This window comes from Canis lupus, chromosome 23 (genome assembly GCF_011100685.1).
Source record: "Canis lupus familiaris isolate Mischka breed German Shepherd chromosome 23, alternate assembly UU_Cfam_GSD_1.0, whole genome shotgun sequence".
Lineage (NCBI taxonomy): Eukaryota > Metazoa > Chordata > Mammalia > Carnivora > Canidae > Canis > Canis lupus.
Genome location: NC_049244.1, coordinates 40159206 through 40186015, shown reverse-complemented (window position 1 = coordinate 40186015; position 26810 = coordinate 40159206). Strand labels below are relative to the sequence as shown.

Here is a 26810-nt window from a genome sequence, read left to right as displayed (position 1 = left end):
AAAATCTCTGTGTGGTTTAGATGTACTCTAAAGTTTGAGAAATACTGGCATTCTATTCTATTATGTTAAAACTTTACAATTTATCCATTTTCTGCTAATGGATATATAGGTTTTTCCTATGTTTTTAATATGCTGATTTGACATTTTGCTTGTTTTAATGTTTTTAAGACAACTTTCCCATCCACAAAACAGTAAAAGTTTCATGAATGGTCCCCATTTAGACATGTAAATCACTTACTGAAGGAGTAGTTTTTTATCTATGGATAAAAATGGATTAGTAACGTATATAATCTTGCAACTGTTGACCAACATCAACAAAATGCTCAATATCATAGTTTTTTATGGCTTACTCACCCTCACACCCATTATATTAGAACCTAAATCCGCAAAGATATGTCTACCATGTGGATGGTAAGGATGCTCCCTGACAAGGCCTACAAAACCCTTTCAAAAGTCTGTGGCTCCACCACCCTCAGCATTAAGCACCAACAAGGATGAATTTACTGAGCCTAGTGGCCATCCACCTATAGGCAGACATTCACATCAAGGTCCTGTCACTTGCAGGATGCTGTGTCTCAGCCTTCCTTCATCAGATCACTTGCAACCCTTTTATTTCCCTTCTCAGTGCTTGAGGCATCAAACTCTAGGGTAGGGCGATTCCCCACTGAGCAAAGTATATCTTGCTCTTTGGGTCAACTCTTGCGTGCCTGAAACTCTGTTTTTCATGTAAGTCTGTTAATTCTCCTTTGGAGACAAAGGAGAGCTCAGATCTTGAGAAGAATCCCAAATTAAGTCATCTTGTTTCTTTAGGGAGAACATACAAGATAGAAAAATAATGCGAGGTACCAATTCATTTCTCCTAGCTTACTCTATTACAAGCTTAACATTTGCTAAAGTTAAAGGATCTAATTCAGGGAGAGCCAACCAAGTTCTCTTCAGGACCGACTGCCCTTAGCACTGAGTCACTATTATTTTGGTTTAAACCCATCTTCTCCACCTCAATACCTTCCCTTTTGTAAATTAGGAATTTGGCTGAAAAGAGTTTAAATGGATTAACCAGTGTCCCCAGCCTGCTCTGGAAAAGATGGAGTCCAGAGTTCTTCTGGAAAACATCACTTCAGAAATGGCCTCATTCTTTTCATGTAGCATAAAGTCCAAAAGGACTCCTCTTTCCTAGAACTATATGGGAGTTCACTCAAAATGCTTCTTCACCAATGAAGTTACAATCACACAACCAGCCCCTATTATCAAGGAATTACAAAGCAAATTTTTAAAAATGGAGCATTTGATGCCTAAGCAAAGTAGAAATGGATCAGAGGAATTGTTAAAATTGACAGGTTGTGTGAAGGCAAAATCCCATTAGTCAACAATAATTAAATACTTGTTAATGTGGAGAAGCTAGTTGATGGCAGAGCTAACAAAATTCTCAGCCTTGCTGCCCAGGCAACTAAGTCACTAAACATGTTCACCGCCTACGAGGTGCCAAGTACTCTATACTTTATCGCACTCACTCTATAAAGTCATCCTGTAGGGCAGTACAACAATCATCATATTACATATAAGGAAGATAAAAAAGGATTTATATACTTGATAAGAAACATAATTGGGTTTGCTTTAAGGGAGATTTCTGGTTGCAGGTCCAGCTCTCTTTCCTGTATACCTCACTAAATACTCAATAAAAATACCAGGCAGTTATCAGCCCAAAGTCAAATTAACAGTAATCATCCAGATCGCTTGATCTTTGACCCTTTACTGCTCTGTTTGACTCAATCCACCTGAAAAGAAGCTAGGAGACACGCTCTGGAAAATACCTGCTCCTACCCCGACACAAATTCTGAAGTATTTCTTCTGATCAGACAGGCACCATTTTTCTCATCAGATATTCACAGGACACTTTCATCTCTGGCCACAGCTGGGACAACAGAGAACTCAAGATTCCAGATTTGCACTTTGTTCTATTGTGTTATAACAAAGAATTTCTCTATCCCTCTCTCTTTCTTCTCAATCTCTCTCTCTTCATTCTTTTATAGAGATACCCAAATACAGCTATTATTATTCTTCACACAGGCCTTATATCGAAATTGCTAATCATTTTTACCGAGATCTTTGTCCCTGCTCCCAGTCACCATAGTACTTAGGCACAAGTCAAATGAGGGCTTTGACATATCTAAGGGACTAGCCGTCACTTAAAGTTATTTCCCCTATAGTCTCACCTGTATGATAAATAGGTAATATGTAATAGTCAGGCTTCTTGAATCTAGATTCTTCTTTTATCAAGGATCCCCATATTAAGAGGCTTCTGGACATCCCACACCACCAGTGTTTGGCAGATATGATCCAGTCCCATTTGAGGCCAGCCCCAGGAGAGCCTCACAAGGATAACAGAGACAATATTTATTGGGTTCCTGCCCTGAGTAAGCCCTGGGTCAAGTGTTGTATTTATATTAGTTATTCTTTTCATAAACTTGAAGTAAGTATTACGTACCTTCATTTTTTATAAGGAAACTGAGACTTGGAAACTTTAAACTGCCTGAGCTTGTACAGATCATAAGTAAATCACTATTATTTTACCTCAAATCTTCCTATCTCTGAAACCTAGTCTATGAGTTATGTCTCCTCAAAATTCTTATGTTGAAGCCCCAATCCTCAATAAGACTGAATCTGGAAATGGAGTCTTCAGGAGTTAAGTAAGGTTAAATGAAGTCATAAGGATGGGACCCTAATACAATAGGACTATGGGTTTTTGAGAAAAGGAAGAGATTTCTCTCTTCTCTTCTTTCTGTCTCTCTTTTTCTTTCTCACCTTCTCCTCCTCTTCCTCTCTTGTAAGGATACAGCAAGAGAAGACCAATTGCAAGCCAAGAAGAAAGGTCTCACCAGGAACCAAATCAACCCAGACTTTGATCTTGGACTTTCCAGCTTTCCGAAATGTGAAAAATAAATGTCTGTTGTTAATTCACCTGGTCTGTGCATTTTGTCAGAGTAGCCTCAGATGACTAAGACACTCATTCTCTTACTTCTATGTCTATGTCTGTATAATGTGTGTATGCATGTGTCTCTGAAGTAGCTTCCAGGCCTTTCTATTCTCCCCGCACAAACACTCACTTACCTTATGTGCCCAGTGCTGTGTGTGGGAAATATAATGATAAGGAAAAAAAGACATGGCCCCTACCATCATGGAGCATACAGTCCAGTGGAAGAAGTAAATAGGAATCAAATTACCATACACTATATATCATAAGATTATTAATATCAGACTCTTTGGCCCCCGAGTCCATCAGGCATATCTCTATGACTCTAAAGGCAATTTGTAAATTCAAGAGTTATTTTTCTAAGAGACTTCTTATTCCCTAGGTTAATTAAAAGATACATAAAAGTTTCATTAAAGAGGGACATGATTCACCCAACCCTACCACTCAGATTCATCCAAGTTCAGTTAGGGTAAATCTAGATGCTGCGATGTAGCAATTAGTCTTAAAATAAAAATTACTCTGGGAGAGGTAGTACATGACTGCACTGGTACACTGAGGTATAAATCTAAAAGCAGACATTCCTGAGAAAAATTTTGCCAACAGAGTACGTGCAACTATTTCCTATAGTATCACTTTGCCTTAGGCCTGTCCTGAAGGAGAACTATGACTTCAGAAACTCAATACAAGTTTAAAGTCTTACTAAGGTAATTGTATCGCCATTTTATAAGTCTTGTGTACATTTCAGATAGTTTTAACTGCCTTGGGAAAAAATATTAGAAATGAAGGTTGGAACATTTCCTTTGAAGGAAAACACTCATACTATTAGACTGTTTGGAGAAAGGTTACTTATGGCAGAATGATTAGGAGAATTTTAAGATAATTGCTGCTCAGTGCTCCAGTTTAGAATTTGAGGTTGGAGTTTGAAAGGGCAGAGTTGGCAGAAACTTTATGACATCTTAAATAAATTAGAAGAGAGCACTTTCACCATATTGAAAAGAGCATTATTTTTCAGAACCAGAGAAAGTCTCTCTCAAGGGCACATTGCACCTTTAACTGTTATAGGGTCAGTGAGTAACCTCATCTCCAAGATGCCTGCAATGGAGGGAAATGGTTGCTGGTATAGGGCCCTAGGATCTTTAAGAAAAACAAGTAGAATTTTTTTTTTTAAGAAAATTTGATTGGGTAGGTCATAGAGGCTTGGCTGCATTATATATATATATATATATATATATATATATATATAATATATATTATTTATATATATATAATTATATATTATCCCATATAATAAAGGGCCTATGGATTGGTCAGGGTGATCCTTCCACAAGCTATATAATTCTGTTTCCCTTGGGAGTTCGGAGATGAAATTGGAAAGGAAGTGGCTCAGAACTCTGCCCCTATCTTTTTCTGACTTGTGATAGCAAAACACCCAGAGATTTGATGAAGAAAAATCTTGTGGCTTCCTTGTACTTGGAGAGGAAATGATGTCATGCCAGAAACAATGCTTACTCTCACAGTGAGTCACCTTATGCTGGACAGTCCTTGAGGACATAGACCCATGTTTAATAGCACATCAGCTGACAGGCTTCAGTAGGGAATAAAGATGCTGCCAGTGAGCAGAGAGCTCATTAAAATAGCTCAATCTACACATCCAATCATGCCACTCTCCTGCTCAAATTTCTTCAATGGCCTCCTGATGCCCACAGAATAAAACCTAAACTCCTCAGTATGGCATATTTCTATCTAAGTGCCTTTTATCTACCTTAGCTCTTTCCCATACCTGGTGATTGAGGATGCCACCATACTCTCCACCATACTGTCCTGGCCTCTGGGTATTGTTCTCACATTTCTTCCCTCCTACCCTGTCCCCAACTTTGGAGTGCTTTTTTTATCCTTTGGGGCTTGACTCCAGTATAATGTTGTCTTCTCTGAGAATATTCTTGTTCTAGCAGGCAAGAATACAAAAATCACAGCACTCCCCATGCCTCCCTTATAGCTCTTCTTATCTCTTTGTATGGTCATCCTTTGCCTTGTTATGAGACTATAAGGTCCCTGAAAACACGGCCCATCCTGTAGTCTTTCTAACTTACTAGTTGGGTGACTTTGGGCAAACTACTTTGTATCTCAGTTTCCTTGCTGGAAGGTGAATATTTATGCCCTATTTCCTTGTACTTTGAAAAAAAAGTAGATAATTGTACGACTTGCTGATGCTGAGTGTAAAGAAGTTGTACATAAAATTCACAACAGAAAAAAGAAAAAATTCACAACAGAGGAGGTATAACTGAGAAGTCAGAACTCAAAAACTAAAGTGTATCCAGAAAACTAATTCCCTGAGATCTCTGGAGATATTGGGAAGGACCACAGGGTTGGGGTTCAAGGAAACCTGATTAAATCTTGAGGAGTAAAGTTGTCCCAAGAGACTGAAAGACTTAAGGTTATCTATCCCAAAAATAGCTATATACACCTGTATTCCCTAATACTATATTATTGGTTTTGTCCTGATAGTTTCTATCTTCAATCTTTGCCCCAGGAGTTAGTTCTAACTTCTCTAAAGCCTTCTATCAGATTATGTTACACACAAAAAAAGACATTGGTAAGGCTTTCATAAAGCTCGTCTGGGTACTGGGTAAATGCACATGACTCAGCACTAATTAATTCAGAAGGCAATCTCTTCAGAGTGTACCTCAAGACTGTAGCCTAGAAATACTCCAGACTAGGAACAGTGAACCTGTAACATCTCTAAATCTTGATCTAGTGATCTTTATACGATAAGTATAACCATTTTGAGATGGTTACCCTGGTGTTTTTAAATTCATGAGGTTGACTCCATTTTAGCACTGATAGCATCCTAAGAAGGATTATCGTCACTTTCATCTATAGTGTCTGAAACATCCTTAGGTTAGTCAGCCAGTCAAAATACAGACCCTTGATATCTCTGGATGAGAAAGATACTGCTACTGTGACTGTTCCTCCAGCCTCATAAAAATAGCATCATAATTGAGGAAGAGCTCATTGTCACCTTTATATTGGCCCTCCATGACCTAAACTATAATGGCAAAACTTCCTTAACCTCCACAAAAATGCAAACCATTTTGGGATGGAATCTAAGAAAAAAAGTTTTCCTCCTGAAACAGTCTTTTAAAATCAGTAATGATTCTTGACTCTTTTCTTGGTCACCTTGGAAATTTGGTGTTTTCTCCAGGTTTGAATATCACTATCTTTTCCAGATCGTGAGGCATTGTTTCTTGCTAATGTTTTCAGGTAAACAATATCTGAAAATATTATGTATGTATGGTTAACATCTTCTAAAATAATATTTTGCTAGAAATAGAAATATGGTTTCATGTGTGGATAGTTCACATTGAATGCTTATGACAGTGTGAATCTTGAAGCATGAAGGCAGGTGAGGTCAAAATCTATCACCTGGGAAAAGTGGCAGAGAGGTGGGAGGCTTCAAAGAGGAGAGTTTACTTTCATGAGTCCAGCATGGTCTTAGATTAGTATCTTTAGCTTGCTAGGTTCAAACTTCAATTGCCAGCACGCTGAAAGCACCCTCCTATCTAGAGGGGAAATCCACATGAGCTAAACACACACTATTATCAAATAAGACAGAGTATTGTTTCTTTCTTACATATAATAATTCCAGAGGTGAGAACGAGGGCTGTTGTAGTGGTTGCGCTATCATCATAGACCTAAACTCCATCTCTACTCCACTATTCTTACAATTGACTTCCACCATCAGGGTTGCCTCATTATGCAAGATGGTCACTGGAGCTCCAATAATTATGTCCACATTACAGAAAAAAATAAGGAAGAAGAGGTAGAGAGAGAGGGGAAAAAATGACGTGGTAGTTTTTGGTCTGTTCTTTAAGGAACGTTCTGGAAGATTCACCCAACATCATTACCTACATGTCCTGAATAATTGAAAAGGTAGCCTGGATATTTAATATTTTATTAATTCCCCTTGGAATAAAATTGGGGTTCTATTAGTAAGGTAGAAGTGGAGAATGGAGATTATTTGGTAACTAGCATATCTTCCACAAATGTATGAATCAGAATATTAAGTTACTAATTTACACCAAGAATTATTACTGCATTATATTTAGGAGTAGGCAAAATTGGGATGGAAAGTCAGATCAAGCCATTAAATAGGACTTGGCTGCAGGTATGTGGAAAGAAGTTGCCAAGAACTGATCCCAATCTAAGCAGGTGGCCACAAAAGAACAAGGGAGAACAGAAGTCAAATAAAAGAGGACAAATGAGGAAACGAATGTCAGTGCAACAGAATAGCAAGGAAGCAGACACAAGAAAGGCAAACCAGATCAAAACTCAAAAAAATGTGTAAAAGAAATACATTTGCAGAACTAAAAATAATTCTGCTATAATAAGGTGTCTCAATCTCAGTGTTATTGACATTTCAGACTGAATAATTCTTCATTGTAGGGAGTTATCTTGTATTGCAACATCCTTAGCCTCTACCCACTAGATGCCAGTCATGACAATCAAAAATGTTTCCGGATATTGCCCAATGTCTTCTGACCTGGGAACCCTGTTGAATACCATTGTACTGGAAGCTTTGCAGGTTTTGTAGTTCCAACTCTGAAAATGCTTTAAAGGCATCAAGTTACTGCTATTTCATAGATCTTCTCTGAGAAGATATGACTCTCAAAAGCACCGATTGTGGCATCAGGGAGTTGGAAGTGACCTAAGAGAAGTGTCACTAGGGAAGGAGTCATAAAGTGGTGTGGCTGCATGCTCTGGAATTCTAGGTAGCTGGTGGAAGCAAAGATCTAGATGGATGTACAGCCACATGGGTTTAGCTTTAAAACATGATGTTGTTTGTTTGTTTGTTTTTCATAATTAAGGGAGAATCTATCAAGTAAGTGTATAGAAGTTTAAAATACAGATACATACAGATTTTACAAGAATATAGATTTCTAAAGTACAGGTATCAACCATATTAGAAGGGATGCTTATGTAGGGATAGGGACTGGGATTGGGAATAATAGAAAACAAAATTAAATTAAGGATGAAGCCTTGTATAGTACAGTGAGTTAGTATGCCATGAACGAAAGAGTATAACTAAATTGACTCTCAGTAGTTGCTGTTCAATAAGAAAAAAAAAAAAAAGGAAGAAAAAATGACACTATCTGAAATTCACATTTTCACTAGATGGTTGACATATTGTCATGGCAAAGGTCCTCCTGGCACCAGGCAAGCTCATTATTTGTAGATAAGTTATGCAGCATCATGCTGATACCTTCCTAATTATGATACAGCTCCCAGGCTCTCAGTCATGTGAATAATCAAGACTCATGACAGAATGTGAGCTAAACTTCTACAGTACTAACTGAGCTCCATTTTGATTATTTTAATAATCAAGCTATTTTATCATCATTCTTTATGTAGACTCTGTATTCTCCTTCCCTGAACTGGACACAGAGCATTGGCGTATCACTTTTTGCCCTGATGAGTAATATTTTGCATGGAACTTGTTTTCAAACAATGGGAAGCATCTATGACTCAAACTGTTGACCAGCATTAGCCCCTCTAAAGTTAGTAGGTGGTCATAGAGATGATGTTTCAGCCGTGGATGGCTCAGGTGGTGAAGCCATTTCTCTATTCTAGAGTGATGCTGTCCTGACCCCTTCTTGAGCTGTTCATTACAATTGGCCAAAGTGATTGAGTCAGGAGGCATTGTTCAATGGCTTTATCATAAACTCAATATGCAAGAGAAGCCAATGAGGAAAATCTCCAAAAATGTTAGTGCTAACCTAGAGGTACAATTTTATAAGACTGACATAAACTCCCACAGCTGGCTCTTATGAACCTATGGCAGTTTAAACCTCTGAATGGTAGCTGGCTGTAGCAGACATCAAGATGCACCACTTAAGTTTCTTTAGGAAAGGACTCGCTGCTTATCTGCAAGGACTATGATTAGTAGATAGCCACCAGCTTATATCTCCTTAGGATTCCCTTTAAGAATTACCCCCAAGGTCTCACTATAGCCCAGAAAAACTTCAGTGATCAATAGAGCAAGGCAGCTGTTTAAGGGCCAAGCCATTCCTGCCCAGTGTGAGACTCCTCCAATAGACAACCTGAGCTGGAAAGTCCCCCACCATTGCATTAGCAGCGTTTTCTCAGTCCTACATAGTTATCTGGCTCCTCCTACCTGCCCAACCCTATTTCCTCCCCTTTTATTTCTACAAGTATTTTCCCCCCAAAATGCTTTAAATCTTCTAACTCCATCTAAGATCTACTTCCTGTGACACTTGTGGTCCTGCTGAAAAATTATCACTGATGCATTTCATATTCCTAGAGAACTTAGTTGGACTCAAGGGGAGATGAAAGTCTTCAAAACCCTAAAATCATATTAAAATATGTGTGTGCATATGTGAATTTTTTGAAAGGGGTCTTAGCTCTCAAAAAGATTCTTAAAGACATCTGTCCCATGGAATGATGATTGCCAACCTTCCCAATATCCATTCTTCCCTTCATTTTTGAAGACCAGAAATGGTCATTTCTGAGACCAGAAATGTCTTCCCAATATCCATTCTTCCCTTCATTTTTGAAGACCAGAAATGGTCATTTCTGAGACCAGAAATGTCAAAATAAAGACTGTATTATTCAGCTTCCCTTGCAGCAAGGCATAAAGAGGTGGCCATGTTACCAAATAAGAAGGTAGTATCTCCATCCTCCTTCTATCCAAATGATGGGCTGAAGCTTCACCAGACATCCTGGTATGTGAGGTGGAAGTCAAATGTTGAAGATAACAGGAAAATACATTAGAAGTCTACAGCCTTGGCAATCACGAAGGTGACATTCTAGTTACAGACTGCCCAGTTTTGCAGGAAGTAGAAATAAACTACCACTTAGTTTAAACCATAGAAGTTTGGGATTTTTCTGTCACTTCTAGCTAAATCTAATCCTAGCCAACCCAAGGTCCATGCCTTCCCCCCAAAATTAGAAACTATACAACAGTTCCTCAAATCGTCTAATTTGTAAACTTCTTGAGGTCAGAACCATCTCTTATTCATACTGTACAACAGTGTACCCAGCATCTAGTTGAAATTCAGTATGTATTTTGATCTTGAAAAATGTATGGTAAACGTCTAAGCCCCACATATTGTTGGGAGCTACACGTTTCAGCTCAAGACTTTCCATTTAATTTGTTTCTAAATTCAATGAAAGCCTCTCAAGCTATAAATCCCAGGAGGTGGGCTTTTGTCATCAAACTGTTGAATATGTCCCAAGATATCTATTTTAACCTCAGAATCTGATCTGGTTCCAATATTATTTCAGGGTTGATTTAAACTGTATACAATTATCCCGCTTTTTAAAATGGAATTGCCTTTTTATAATGGAAAAGATGCTCCCTTTATTGAATCTCTGTGAAATAACTAAGCAGATGACAAGCAGTTTGTCCCAAGATAGGGCTTCGGCTGGGAAATTACCATACATTAGTGAAGGACCCCTTTCTCTACACTGGCCAAATCACAGCAGCCCAGGAACTCAAAAGAGCTAAAATAAGAATACTGAAAGTTGATGTTTTATGACAATCACAGCCAAGAACAATTCAAAGTTGTTTTTTTTTTTTTTTTCAACTTTCAGTATTCAGCCATAACTTACTTTCAATCTATTTCCCACTATCCCACTAACTATCAGTTCTGGGTTACATTTGAGGTATAAAATGCCCCCAGTTTTCTACTAGTAAATTCCATGTATCATTAAGATAAAACAAGCTCAGTTTGAACCAAGTGTCTCTGGCCAGTTTTGTATCTGACAGAGAAAATCTGAAATTTGAGTAAAGCAATCATTTCCCTCAAAGGCTTTGGAAATGAGTGCTTTTCCTTTTATGGCAAGTAGCTTCAGTCACTCCTCTGTTCTCTGGCAAGTCTAAACGACAACCTAACCACTTTTGTACTTTGTTCAAATCTTGGATAAGAAAAGTTATTCGAGGACACAGTGCTAATGCTTGAAGTTCCACCGCTTTCGCCAGAATGAATTACAACCTCTGCGAGATGCGGAAAGAAAGTTACAACCCCCAATGTTTTTACTTCCTTCCATGCCACCCTGGCCACCACAGAAGCCTCTAGAGGCTCAGCAGCTGTGTCAGCAAAGCCACACGAGGCCCCGTGTGCTGACTCTGCCCGGGGATTCGATCAGGGCTCCGGTCCCAGGCCCTTGGCTGGTGTGTCATGTTTGACTGCAGTGAATCCTGTGCTGACACAGACTCGAGAATGTGTCCTCTCTGCCAGTGGTGGCTTCTTGGAGCCTCACACTTGTGAGGCTTGTGACCAGGCTGCAGAAATTGCCAGAGGAAGTCTTGCACTCCAGTAACAGTTTTCCAAGAGAGAGAGAGAGAGAGAATCGCCCAGCACTCCAAACATGGTCCACACCCTTGGAGACACAGCGTGGAGCCAGGCTGACTGGGTTTGAACCTCAGGTCTGTCATTATTCACCATCTGATCCGCAATAAGTTACTTGCCCCTCCACGCCTCACTCTCCTTATCTGCAAATTTAGGATAATAGGACCTAACTCTTAGGCCTCTTATGAAGACCAAAGGAATTAAACTTTGGAAAGCACTTGGAACAAGGCCTGGCACATGGTAAAAATGACCTAAGTGTTGGTTAAATACATTTTTTTGTTTAAGGTTCATCCAGTAGAAGATGCATCCAAGGCCTCGTTTCTCACATGGAACAGGCTACTCAAGTGTGGCTTCTCATGAGATGTTAGTCTTGCTTCTATTCTCCAAGATAAAATTCACGGCGCATAGTTAAGATTCAATTTAGCTCATTTCAGCTGATTCGTACGGCACCATCAGTGCCGAGGCACTGGGCACCCCCGAGCACGCCCCAGCAGGTGCCACAACGGCGCCCCTCGGGGATGCTATCATGTACTAGGTGGAACAAGAAACTGTGTGATCTTAGGCAAGTCACGTAACCTTTCCCTCTGAGCTTGGCTGCCCAGGTGCCTGATTATAACCGATCTCAGGGGTATCTTCCAGCTTCTCAAAAATCAAATAATTCAAAATAAAAGGCTGACAGCAAAGAACGAAAGGAGAAGTGCAAAGTGCCGGGTGGGCCCAAGGGAGGGAGGACTCTGTGCTACTATTTCTCTAGGTTTAGTTGTAATAGGACGCTCGCCGTCTCACCTTGAGTTGTTGCCCCCTCTCTACTAACTGAAATCATCGAAGGCATGCAGGTTTAGGTCAGGGAGCGTATTCTTTAGCATCAATCAGTACAATTTAAATTATGAGCTATTTCCTAATTTTAATGACTGAGCTTTAAATGTGGAGCTCAGAGAGAAGTCCCTCCCTGGCAGTGTAGGGGAATGTTTTGCCCCTAGCCTAAGTCACGCAGGTCTCTACTTGAAGGGACCTAAGTTGCCCTGAGTCTGGCTCCCATCAGCTTAAGCAAGAGCTCTGGCACACCCACACCGGACACTCCCTGTCTGAGGGGTCCCCGTGAGGGGTGTCACGTGTGCTCGCCCACCCGCCTACACACCACCGTCCAAGCTGCTCCCCCAGGCACTGCTGTTAACCTGCTCACTGTGTCTACTTAGAACTTTAGTGCCTTCTCTGGGTACGGCAATCTCTCCCTTAGCTGGGACAGGGGCCCCAAGGTGCCAGTGACAGCTGCACCAAGCACCCAAGCTGCCTTGTGTTGCTTCCCCATGGGGGGTCCTCCTCCCTGGAGGTCCCTCAGACTCCGCACAGTCCCATCTAGGCGCCCTCCTGGGTCTGCGAGGTGTCGAACTGCAAGGTCATATTGTGCGACAGGAGGAAGCTGGCTCTCCTATTCATGTTGAAAGCTACTGGAATGGTTCCCCAAAGCAATGTGTCTTGGGTCAAAAATGTTACAGGTTTTGGTAAAAACAGTTCTTTGGGGTGTTACACAATGCTCCTCGTCCCAGTGACCCAAACATGCTATCAGTGGTTAGGTGACAGTCACCACTGTGCTGTAGCTGTGCTACCCCCTTCCAAGGCAAAAAGGCCTCTTCTTCAGGCCCTGCTGGCCTTCGCAGCCTTCTTGCCTTTGGATGAGATCTCCCCGGGGAGGTCCTTCCCTCTGCACAGACTCCTGTTGGGATGTTCACCAGTTCCCCCACATGCCTCGAGGTTTCTTAAACTTGGCAGTGAACACGAGTTACGTCCTTTCCCCGGCATCTCCTCGATTCTCAAGAAAATGGGCTTCAAATAATAGTGCTCAAGCTTTGAAGGAAAAAAAAAAAAAAAACACTTAATATAAACCAAGTCTTCAGGTAAACCTCTAGAGAGGTGGGTGGCCAAAATTAGGAGGAAAGAAAAACGTAAAGGAAGTGTGGCAGCTTGTGAGTTATTCCTCCAAAATCCATTCTTCCCTTCTTCCAAATTATGAAAGTTTAGCTGGGCATGAGGCCGCCCAGCCAAGACGGCTTTGCCCAGGGCCCACTTCTCCCAGAAGTCACTATGTGGCTGTGTTCTCACCCACAGGACATGAGTGAAAATCCTATGTGCATTACTTGTGCCATTTGCTTAAAATGAAATCTATGCTGCCCCCCCCCAACCCTTCCCATTGAAAGTAACCAAGTTTCAGTCACCCAGAAGGGGACAACACCCAAGGGAAAATGAAGCAAAGGTATGGAAAAGCCATATACTTGGAAGCTGCTAAGAGAATAAATCTTAAATGTTCTCACCACACACACACACACACACACACACACACACACACACACGTACACGTGCCACACACAAGTAATTATGAGAGGTGATGGAGCTATGAACTAACCTTAGAGTGGTAACCATTTCACAATACATACGTGTAACAAGTCATCACATTGTACACACTAAACTTACCCAATAAATCAATTTTATCTAAAAAAAAAAATAGGGGAAGGAAGACAACAGCAGAGTCCCTACTAGGAAGATCAACACTAGCATAAGAATGTCTCTTGAGGGAAGAAAAGTTTTCTCTGGAAATCGAATATTTATGCTACTGGTTCTCGAACTTCAGTGTGTGAATGACCTGGGGAGTTTGTTAATATCAATTCAGAGCTCTGGCTCCTGAAAACCTCATTTCAGCCAATCTTTGGTAGAGGTCTTAGGACCACATTTTTAAAACTCTGCTCTCAGCAGCCACAGCTGTGCCATCAAACATCCAAATATGTCTGCAATGCCTAGAAAACCCCACAGCAAAGCATAATCAAAGAACTGAAGAGATCTTGAGGACAGGGGAAACCTGTAAGAAGCCTCAGGAAATAATAGACTCATTTATTACCTTCCAGCCAACTTTACTTGTAGGATGCTCTTCTGAGCAAATAATATTGCTTGTATTTTCTCATACAAAATATTTTCTACAGGGCATATATCATTATTTCGAGCTTTCTATTATTTGCTTGTTTCCAAGTTCTTCTTATGATGAAGATTACAAAGAGATCTCATGGACTCATCTCTCCAAATTATTTTTACCACCCTAATTATGGAAACCTGAATCGATGAAGTTCCCTCCAAATCTTTCTACCTCAATTTCTGTATCATTCATGGAAGATAAAACTGCTTGGTGCTAAAAACCTTTTGATCTTAGTCCATATTAGAATCAGAGATTTAGGGATGCCTGGGAGGCTCAGTGGTCGAGTGTTTTATGAGCCCCGGATCTGGGATCCAGTCCCACATTGGGCTCCTGAAGGGAGCCTGCTTCTCCCTCTGCCTGTGTCTCTGCCTCTCTCTCTTGTATTTCTCATGAATAAATAAATAAAGTCTTAATAAAAATAAATCAAATTAAATTTTAAAAAAAGAATCAGAGACTTGACAAATCATGAATTTCCTACCTGATCTCTCATTTTGATACGAGCTGTTTCTAACTTGTTAATCCGATAGGCTGCCAATTCAGCACTTGCCTCGGCTTCCGAAGGAGGAGTAGATTTAAGCCATGGCCCACTGGAGGCAGAGTGGTGCATGTCACCTAGCCCAGAGGTCCTTGAAGTGTGGAACCCAGACCAGCAGCAGCAGCTGCAGCATCACCCCGGAATGTGTTAGAAATGCTACTAAGCCCCAGGCCAGAACTACGGAGAACTCGGGGGAAAGGGTGCTTTTAGGTACTCCCATTGCTTACTGGAGTTTGAGAACCATCACCCTACACTTCTCTCTCCTGTGTTTTCTAAATAGTAAGTGCACATCATCACTGTATGCCCCTTACTATTTCTATCAGTTTCCTCTTTTCCTATCCCAGTCTAATCCCTTATCATATGTCATCCATGCTCTGGAAGACACCTCTAGGTGGTCTCCCTGACTTTAATCTTGCGCCTTCTGTATCCACCCTCCACAGAGACTCCAGAGTCATCTTAATTTGCCCGTGAATCTTCCTAAAATCCTTCTGACACCTACAAGATAAAATCCAAATGCCTTACCTTGTCAAAACACCCTTTTTAATCTGGCCCCCCTTTAAGGCTTTATGCCTTGAAAAGCAACGCTCCTTCACCCTCTTTAATGTTTCTTGCCTTGGCATATGCTGTTCCCTCTGCCTGGAATGAAATAGCTAAGCCAGAAACTTTAATTTATAAAGTTGTGCACATCTATTCCCTAAAGCAGAATTTCCTCTCCTTAGTGTTCCCTATTCTAACCGCTGCTGTCATCTCATGTACACCCTGTAGCAAAAACAAAATCCTATTTATTTGTATAAGTCAGTCAAGTCTCACTTCCTCTGGGCAGCCTCCCGTGATCACTCCCGGAAGATTCAGCTGCTCCATCCTTTGTGCTCTGAGGTACTCTAAAAAGGTCTCTTCTGAGCCTCTTGTGGACTTCTTGCATCAATCACTATGATGTTCTTTCTACTGAGGACAGGGACTGTGTTTTGTTCCACTCGGAGTCTCAATAACGCCAGAACCTAGCATTGTACACAAGGACCAAAGAAACCAAATGAGGCTGTTAATTGGTAAAACCAATGAATGAATGGAGTAAATGAATAGCAAATGAGGGGAAAGGAAATATCCTGGGCTTTGAAGTCATTTACAACCTGGACTTCTATTTCCTGCTACGTTATTTTCCAGGTTGCAAACCAGTAGCCAGCAATCCTATACTCTCCAAGGCCGTGTCTTATTTTATCAGTACAGTGTTTAAATTTTTTTCAAATGCCTTTAGGTGGGACATGTACCCTTTTTCCAGCATCTAGTCCCCTCCATCCATTTTTGTCTTGTTTCTACCAGACCCACACATTCATGTCACCAGCTTGGTTCATGAAAGCATGTGAGTCAGCACAGGCCTCATGCATTTTCTGGACCTTTGGTCCTTTGCTCCTGTTTCTGGGCCATAGCTCTTGCACTCCAACTCAGCTGCTGCCCAGGTCCTCCCTTCTGCCACCAACTGGCACGCTTACAGACGCAAGTACACATTCCAGAATTCTCAGCATCTCTTTCTGGCACTCCTGGTGAGCCTGTCTGAGTTTGAGACCAGCTATTTCTCTGGGTTGGTGCCTTCTCGTGGTCCCAGCTCAGGCTTCTCCCATCCCCCAATACATGTGGGGTGAACTTTAAGGCACGCACACCGGCTCTAACACATTCAAATTGTGTGCCCTCGGAATTCTCTATTTCTAAGCTTCAGTTTCCTCGTCTGTGAGAGAAAAATCATATCCTCCCTGTAGATTTGTTGGAAGAATTAAGAAATTCTTATAATTAAGAAATTATAAGTCAAAACATGTTGTATAGTACTGCAAACTAGTAGAGCCTTATATAATTCTATCTGCTTCAAGTTGGCTAAGGCAACACAGCTCCTATAACATAATTAAAGAGCATCTACTATGTGTTGCTCTGTTCGGATACATATTTCAATGAATTCTTCCAAACAACCACAAATGTGAGCTGGTACTATTATTCCCATTTTATACAACAGAAAATTGAAGCTCAGAGAAGTTAAGATATTTGCCCATCAAAAGAAATGTTGTACACCAGTAAGGAATGCTACAAGTAATGAAAGTATTTTTTTTTAACCATCTTACAAGGAATTAGAAACGAATAACCTCAGGGTTGCGTCAATGAATTCAACCAGGTAGGGGCACCAGGTCAGGGTCATAGGCATCTTCTAGTTCCCCCTTCTTGGTCAGAAGATAACTACGACCATTTTATCCACTTACAGATCCAGTTCACAAAGAAGCAGGGGTGGTGGCAAACAGGAAAGGACTTTCTTCTCATGTAGTTCTCTCTTGTTTTAGGAAAATACTTTCTAGAAATGCCCTAGGACCTTCCCCTTAGAGCTGAATGGCCATAAGTGGACCACACAGCCTAGTTGGAAGGCAGGCTAGGGAAGATAGAGTCTTACCTCTCAGCCTTTCTGTGGAACGTTGGGGGAAGTGGAGAAGTCTGGGAATGGGTTTGGAAGGGCTGAACCAATCTGGTACTGAACCAGATTCCAGTACAATCCAGTTTGACTTCAAAGGTCTCATCTCGGGATGCCTGGGTGGCTCAGTGGTTAAGCATCTGCCTTCTGCTCAGGTCATGATCCCCCGGAGTCCTGGGATCAAGTCCCACATCGGTCTCCCTAAAGGGAGCCTGCTTCTCCCTCTGCCTATGTCTCTGCCTCCCTCTCTGTGTCTCTGATGAATAAATAAATAAAATCTTTAAAGGTTTCATCCCTTTCACTATACTCTATGTTGTTATATAAATGTAAATTATTTTACAGAAATTTAATATATTGGTAAAAAATCCAGACTAAGATTTTGTTTTTGTTTTACCATTCTGAACTCTTTCAAAGAAAGCCTGATTACTCTCTCTAGTGACCTATGATAAAAATGGCATGTTATAAATAAACCACTGTACCTTTATGGAATAGGATATAACCCTCTTAAAATTTGTTTCCCCTTTGATATCAAAAATATAAGTGATGGTATAAAGCAAGAGTCATCACATTGGCAATAGACTTCAGATAAATTTAAATTGGAGAAGGATGGATTACACGTTTTTCAAAGATCCATTTTATATTTTCTATCATAAATTCATGTAACCTAGGTAACATGTTTCCACTACATCTTTCAACCAAATATGTCTTCAACATTTTCAAATTTCAAGCCAGATTCTTTCTCCAAAGGATTTTTGTGTGTATTTGAGGACCCGAGTTGCATTTCAAATTATTTTAGCAATCTACTAATATTCATCAAGATGTGAATATATAGGAACTAGGATATTTCAATTCAATTCCTTAAAGATACATATTTACTTAACTCAATTGCAGTGCTGAAATGCAATTCAGATCCAAGTCTTATTTGAAAGTTAAAATCGCCATTCAGTTTTGTAAGAAATGATTGTATTTGCTTTATTAAAAGCAAAGAAAAGGAAATGTCTGCTTATTTAAAATTTAACAAGAGGTTAGTTAATTTAGGACATAAGAGAACAATCCCTTCTCTCAGTCTAAAAAAATCATCATAGTTAACTAGACTAGTTGCCAATGATGGAGTAGTTTCTCTGGTTTAATATTTCACATTTTGATTCATGGAATAACCTTCTCTGTGTTATTGGTAGAGTAGGAAGGGATGGATTATAAATACTGTGCTCAGATTTGTCATCTAAAAGCAAGACATTTATAAAAGAACACGAAAGCAATATCATCTGCAGGGGTGCTAAAAACACCCCCATTAAAAGAAATTTTTAAAAGACTTCATGTATCTAATGAAAACAAGGTTTATATTGAAGATGATTACAAAATACTTGATGAATGCTAACTATGGTTATTGATCTGACTACTGATGAGCAGCATTAAGTTTAATGCTGCAATCATTAGAAATGCATTCAGCTCTTTGCAACAAAAAACTAAGGGTGGCTTCACTATATAAGAGTGTATTGTTTGAGGATGAGGGTGCTGGAAAGAAAAAAAATTGCAGTTTTACACAATAAGAAAATGAGAAAAGGCAAGATGGCACCTATGTGATCTCATTAGGGGCCCAGGTCCACAAATCTTAGTGTACAGGCCTTCATCCTCATGATCAGAAAGTAGCAGCTTTCCTGCCAGGTAATGATTCTCGTTCCAGGTGAGATGAAGAGGAAAGGAAGGTGCGAGGTCTGGCCGGCAGTCCTAGAGACACCATTCTGAAATTTTATGACACAATTTTAAAACCATCGATTCTAATCCCCTCATTTTTCAGTGGAAAAAAAAAACCCTAAAATACTGTGATAACAAAGGGCTTGCCCTAGGTGGCCCAGATATTATATCTAGGACAAGAATAAGTCCTTTTAGTTCTTGGGCTGATGTCATCTCTCCTGCACCCACCACTCTCTGGCTGTACATGGGCTTCCTTTGGAATGCTAGTAATGACGTCGTTGAGGACCTCTCCATATCCTAAAGGGGACAAGTTAGGAAAGGTTGGGTCTCACTGATGCATTAGAACCTTTACAGTATGGATACCAGGCAAATGGGGCATTCTTCTCTCTCATCCTTCTCTATGATTCCATGTTTTTCTATTGTCTACAGAGTCAACTCTTGGCTTCTTGGAACCAAAAGGCTGGAGCATAAAGAAACCTCAGTGAAGATAGCAGTGGTCACAGTTACAATGATCCTCACAGTTAAGAGGATCATGATGGTAAAGATGGTAGGACCTGTGGAGGAAAGAGAATCCAATTTATTTCAAAATGTAGATGTACTTGGCATCCATTTTCCTCAGCTTTGGCTACCACATTGAAGCACAGGGACGAATGCAAAGGTCTTATAGGATCCTTTTACAACACAAAGAGAGAAGAGAGCTCATAGTTACCATTACAAGTATACAGGCGGCCTAACACCTCAACCACTACCAAGCAGGTTCGGTAGTTCTGGTTTGAGAAGAGGACGGAATCCTGGTTATCAAAAGAACTGGGTCATGTAGTTCGATGGGATGACTGAGAGTGGAGCCACGTAGTTACTCAGAGCTCCATTTGGGGAAGCTGAGACACATCCTGCTCTGTGTAACAGCAGATGGCCTCAGCACGCCTTCATGCTTGGTCAGATGTTATTAATCTGTGACCAGAGAAGCAGGTGGCAACCCAACACCGCGTGATTGCCTTCAGAAGGCACCCGAGCTACAGAAAACTATGCACCGTCTCAACATGTTAAAATCTTCACAGTGCTTATTTTTAATAATTGCACTTTTTAAGCAAATGGAAATGAGGAACTGACATTTTATCTCCGTTTTCTTGGCATCTATGAAAGACTCCATTGCATATTTAAGTGAGTAATCACTCACTTAAATACTCACTGGACAAAAGTAATTCTAAAATAGAACATTAACTCCACATTTAAAGAAAAATTCATTAAATCTGAGTAGTTCATTACCATGAAATGCATTTGATCCTATTTTATAGCATGAATAGGAGTTTCCCCAGTATAAAGCATTCAGCCAAATGTTTACAGATTAAGGTGTATTAGGAATGTAAATTATTCTGGGATCCCTGGGTGGCGCAGCGGTTTGGCGCCTGCCTTTGGCCCAGGGCGCGGTCCTGGAGACCCGGGATCGAATCCCACGTCGGGCTCCTGGTGCATGGAGCCTGCTTCTCCCTCTGCCTGTGTCTCTGTCTGTCTCTCTCTCTCACTGTGTGTCTATCATAAATAAATAAAAGTTTAAAAAAAAAAAAAAAGGAATGTAAATTATTCTAAACCAAAGACTATTTCCTTTGTGGTTCACTTCTCTGCAGCCCTAGGATATCACCCTAGGATGGGAGAGAGCAACACCTCCAGGAGTCTTCCTGGAGGAAGGGTCCTAATAGGCCTCATCAGTCCATCAGTCCGCATGGATATATTTCCGTAAAGCAGTTAAAATACCAGCATCACAAATTAAAACCTTAAATTTATTACCTACAGTTATTAAAATGCCATGGTCAGATGCTGTTCAGCATCCCCCAAATAGCTTTCCTTTCATATTATTATTTGTATTAGTGAAAGCCATTTAAAAAGAAAATCCCATTTCAATTTATCTTTGTGTTTAGATTGTTGTTCTGGCCTAGGAAAAAAAAAGAAAAAAACTAATCCCTTTACAAATGAAAATTGCCTTCTTGTGTTCTCAACTAATTTAATCTAAATTGTTAACTCTGCAGAAGGTGCATTCAGAAGAGAGAAATCTCATCCCAAGGGCTAGAGAGGTAACAGGTTTATCTTACTTATGCATCTGGTGCCCTAATTCATGAAGACTCTGAAACTCTGGACTTACCACACAGCTCACAGCCAGCAGCGGCCCCCTTCTCTTCAATAAATTCTGCTGTGGCAATGCAATAAGATAATAAGCTCAACCCAGTGGAGTGTCCAAGATAAATATGGAGCTACGACATAAACCTTCAGCAATTGCAAAGGAGCAGCTGTTCAGTATCACGGAAAACTGCCTGGGGTTGAAGTTTGGGAGGTAGGAGGAAGGCGACCGGGAAAGACAACAACTTCACTTTGCCCAACTTGCAAAGGGCAAATGCAGCATTCCAAAGCAAACAGCTCTGAACCATAAGTATGAAGTCTGGTTTTCCTATGTGCACGATGGCCAAAATATGTTTATTTGTAGGTCTTAGACTCACCTCTGCAAAAACAAACATATATTCTATATTTGGAGCAAAATGCTGAATGCTCTCTTAGATAAATCCACCCGAGGTCTGTTTCTCCATCTTGTATCAACAGAGAGCCCCAAGTTGATGGCCTAGGTTGCTTCTTTTCCACCTCCCACGTAGAGCAGCATTATATCTGGGATTCGGAAACCAGACCCTGACAGGAGTTTTAAAGAGCATAAACAAGTCTTCTATCTACAAGGAATTCGTTCCTTGCCACTCTTCCTCTTTAAAGCTCAGCCCCTGACACAAACAATTAGAAAACCCCATTTTACTGGATTGTGGTAAATGATTCCATCGTAATTTGCTTTCTAATTCCAGTTGATTTGAAGGAGGAGACATGGAAGTCATGGCTAAGATTTTCCCCAAGCCGAGCCCTTGAAAGAAGCGTCCCAGGCAAGTCTGTTCCTGCCTGAATATTTGTTTCACAGAACTTGAGAAACTTCTGTCAAAGTAAAGCTGTTCGACAGGTTCATGTTGGAGAGCTCTGGTAAACTCCACTCTTAGCTGCAATTACAGCACCTACTAAAAATAATTTACAGAGACTTGCAAAGCCCGAGTGTGAAGGTGAGTATTTGGAATATTTCTGCCTCCTGTAAGCAAGATAAAACAGCTTATCATTGTGGTTGATGAAGTCCACAAAACTACTGAGTACTCCCCTAACTCTGAAGCAGCTTGGATATTAAGTAAGAAGACATTTGATGTGTCAAAGCCCCCAGGTGGGTTCCAGCCGCCTCTTTCTTTAAGGAAGTCCACATCCATGAATGAATTCAGTATAGGCAGGAATACAGGACATTGTCTGGAGTCATGTCTTCGCTCTGGGTTATAATGAAGGTGCCTTCATCAGAAAACAAGGAGCATGAACACAGATGGGTCCAGTGCTTCCAGGAGAAAGATCATGTTCACCTGTTCACATCAGCTTGGGGAGATTATAAATACAATGCAATGTGGCTGCTGACAAAACTAGGACTGTTGAAGCATCTGCCACTTGCTAGCGTGGCAATCTTGGACTCGGAAAGCTCTCTTTTACAGTTTCCTCATCTGTGAAATGTGGATGATAACTTCTGAGATTATTTTTAGGACTAAATAATAGACAAAACGCTCAGCATTGTGTTGATTCAGAGGATGCTTTACAAACCTTACTTTTCCATTCCAATCAGATAACCCTCACTCTCTGAGGGAGGCTACAAAAGGAACCCTCCAAATGGTATCCATATCCTAATGCCTGAAACCTGTAAATGCAAATTCTTTGCAAAATGGGTCTTTGGAAAGGTTAGGGATTTTGAGAGGAGGAGATTTTCCTAGATTACCTGTGTGGGTCTTAAATCCAATCCCAACCATCTTTATAAGACAGAGGCAGAAGGAGAACATGCATGGAGAAGAGGAGACAGCAATAACCACACAAGCAGAGGTGGGAGTGATGCGGCCTTAAACCACGGAGAGCCAGCACCAGCAGCAGCAGGGAGAGGCAAGGAGCGATTCTTCCCTAGAGCCTCTGGAGGGAGCACAGTTCTGTGACACCTGAATTTGGGGCTGTGAAACTGATTTCAGATTTTGGCCTCCAGGACCGTGAGAGAATCAATTTCTTTTGTCTTAAATCATGACATTTGTGATTTGTTATAGAAGCTACAGGAGACTAATACTTCCCTAGCCTCATCAGTGTCACACACTGTGCTACCAGACACTGGCCAGCCTCCTTTTAAGGCCTTTTGCAATCCACAGATACAGCCATCTTGTCTACTATATGAAATGTTGTGCACTTTGGTTGGAACATCCAAATAAAAAGTATTCATTTTCCCTTTAGTTGCATACTTTTCACCTCAAAATAAAGAGGAAATCCTAGGAGGTTTAGGATACACTACACCATCAATTGTGTTGGTTAGAAGGCATTTTTGCAGCCTACACAATCTAATTCCAGCTGAAAGCCCACCATTTGTTTGCTCTCAAACCCTCCATTGTGAGGGCAGTTCCAGCAGGTACTCCAGAGCATCTGGCTGGCTGTGGCAGGACCAGCTTGTCCTGCACAGAAGAACGTCTATTTTTCTCTTAAATTCCATATTTCTATGGTCGTCAACAAAGTTCATCGAAATGATTGTAAGAAATATAGCAGATGGTTTTTAGTGGTACATGGACACAGAATTAAACAGCATCATTTCAATTCTCTTTCAATCCTATTTACATAAGGAGAAAAATCTAATAGCATGTATATTGATTATGACCTCCTAATTATGGCAAAGGTTTCTTTTTTAACCATTTTTGATAATCATACAAATATCTGTTTTTAAACAAATGTATTTAAGTAAAACATGGTGAATCAGTTTAAACAAAAGTATTAAAGAAGTGACACTACAGGTATCAGAGTAAAGCTAGTCCTCCAATGCTTAACATTTGGGGCACACTACCCTAAAAAGATAGGAACTTCTGTGTGAAGTCCATGAACGACTACATCCAACTCCAAACTTTCCCAGACCATATACCAACTCACAACAAAACCTTACCCCCGCCTTAAGCCCCAAACTGCTCTCAGACAGTTTCAGTAGATTTTGCCTAAGAATCCCAAAGTATACTTGAAGGGCCCTGTTTACCTGGAAAGCACCCTGGGCATTCATTTGATCCTGCTGAGTCAGGCTCTGGCACATCTGAACTGCATTGTCCACCCACTCCCTCAACTGTCTCTATGATTGTCAGGAGAGTCATGTATATATGACATATATATACATTTCTTAATATAGAATAATTATAATTATAATATAGAATAATATACTAATATATATATTTCTTAAATTAAGCATTTGTCCTATATGATTTTACTATCCCCTATCTTTCCAGAAATAGAAAAGTAATTGGCTTCTACATTTATCATCAGAATAAATTATGTGGCTGAAGAGATTTGTGTTCAAATGGTCATTTAAAAAAATGCAGTACAGCAATCTTAAATAATTCAGGAGTCATGTAATTATAGTAATTTTTACGTAGAAAACAAAACAGAAACCACTTAGATAATCTTTGGTTGAGTCATACTTCCACTTTTTACTCTGATTAGTGGAAAAACGATAACAACATACCTAGAATTTATTTTTTCCCCCTACGGATGGTAACAAAACTATACTCCAGAACCTTCAATGCACAGAAAAAGAAAATTACTCCCAGTCTTTTGGGTACTTACATTAACCACATGTGCAGGGAAAATGCTGCTCCCTTAACTTATCTATTAAGAGTTAGCTTCCCTCCTGAGTCCTACCCACAAAGTGGCAGAGAAAATAACCAGTCCAATAATTAGTCCAATAGAGTCATCCCAGGCCAAACCCATCATTGAAACATCAATTTAGGCCACATAGTCTTGCTCCGATAAAGGCTATTCTTTATCTTTACTCCTTTCTTCCTCAAGTTGGCAGTAGGTATGTGACAGAGACTGACATGCTATTAGAGCAGCAGGTGAAGAGGGTGGCATACTTGTATTTGTGTTTTTTGTGTAACTCTCCTTATGCTGAGCCTCCTAACAACTCTTATTAATTAGTAAAGATTAGCCCATCACTTATCTACCTCTTCATCTAACTAGGGTTCCACAGGCTTCTTAAGTTGACTCTTGATGATGGTCTGGACAACCTGAGGTCTAGCCCAGGCAGTTTGCAGTGTAGGCCCTGGTTAGAGGATCACTTCATTCTTAGCAATGATCATCCTCCAGATTCTAATCCCAGATTGTGTTTCCAGATCACTGCTTCCTGTCTGAGACCTAGGGTAAAGCTAGTGAACATGCTAGTATCTGGGTGTCCAAATCTATAAAATGGGGAGGGACTAATGATAATGGCATCTACCCATCAGAGTTGCTATGAGGATGGATTAATAAAGATAAAATTTTTGACCAGTATCTGGCACATTTAAGTGTTATATAACTATGACAAGTGCTGTCATTGTTGAGCTAGGAAGGTATCTAGCCAGAGAGTCAGCTTACTTCTACATCTGCTATGGGAGCATGTGAGAACCTCTAGATTCTATTTTGATCACATATGAGCCAAAGGAAAACCCAGATCGTTGCTATGGTAGGCCATGGTGCATTCTCAGTTGTAACCAGCTCCAGGATAGTAGGAGAGCAAGCTATGAGGCAGTCTTCTCCTAGGATCCCAAAATGAATCAGGGAAAATTTGGCCCCATCATTCCCCATGGCTTGTCTGATCACCATGCCCAGGCCAAAGCCAGAGAAAGGAGCTGGGGCTCAGGCTCACTTTATCTCTCTGGCCACTCCTCCTCTTCCTCTCCCAACAAGCCTCAAAATGCTATCAGGAACTTGTCCCTCACTTTTTCCTCCTGTCTTCCTTCCCTTGCATCGTATTTTCCTCTTCTAGACTCCAGGTTTATCAGCTATGGCACCATGGTGAAAAGATGAAGGAGAACTTATTAACAATGAGACCTAAACTAAGAAGCTTTCTAAAATATCATACATACTGCACTAGTTTATAAGCTAAAATATAGCCAGAACCATCTTCAAACACTTAGCAATAAAAGGGGAGAAAGGTAACAATACTCTATGAGACTGATGCCTGGAATTCAGAGAAGTTGCAGGAATCCAGGATTTTTCAGCTCATGGGAGCAATCTTCTGAAGAGACCTCTCCAGGCCTTCTTCCAGTGACTTTTGTGGAGAAGGAAGGACATTTTCTGCAAGAAATGCCAATTTCTAGACTTCACAATCAATACTTATTTTTTTAATGATACCCAAAAAATAGCTAAAAAAAAAGGAGAATCACTCAGCTCCTGGTAGCATCCTCCTGTGATCAAATAAGGTAGACCACATGACAGGTTCAAGACCTTCCTGCTCACCATTCTGCAATAGCATGAAAAACCATACTGTTCTGATACAAAGTGCTTTGGGACCTCTCCAAGCTACTCTACTAAAATATAAAAACAGAGAAGATTCCACAGAATATATAAATCTAGAAATACAGATATCTCCAAGCTTCAGAGCTGTAAATCACCACAAGGACCACCAGTCAACAAACTGCAGTGTCTCCTTATAAGCAGACGTCACTGCTGATGGTTCCAGATGCAAACTACACAGTCTCTTCTAGTAACACTGCAGCCACAGGTATGCTGTATATTTAATTTCCTGAGGTTCTATGTGTGTGTCCATGCACATGATGAAAAAGTTAAACAGGCTCAAAGTCAGAAAGAAAACTTTGGTACTTCTAATTGTGTTGCCTATTTCTGTCTGCAAGGTCATTCATTAGCTGCAATTTTATGAAAGTGGCAGGCCTTACTCATTAAAGCTATTGGTGTTTTTTAAATGGAAATGGTTCATAACAGTTTAACAGAAGAAAAAAGCC

At 40.5% G+C, this 26810-nt stretch overlaps 1 long non-coding RNA gene across 1 annotated transcript; it reads right to left on the bottom strand.

The window, feature by feature from the left end:
* Positions 1–12413: 12413 nt before the first annotated feature.
* LOC111091884 lies at positions 12414–17925 on the bottom strand. Its single transcript, XR_005376730.1, has 3 exons — positions 17263–17925; positions 15648–15835; positions 12414–13185 (listed from the first exon to the last, which is right to left on the bottom strand). It is a non-coding gene; the product is annotated as an uncharacterized LOC111091884 (long non-coding RNA).
* Positions 17926–26810: the final 8885 nt, after the last annotated feature.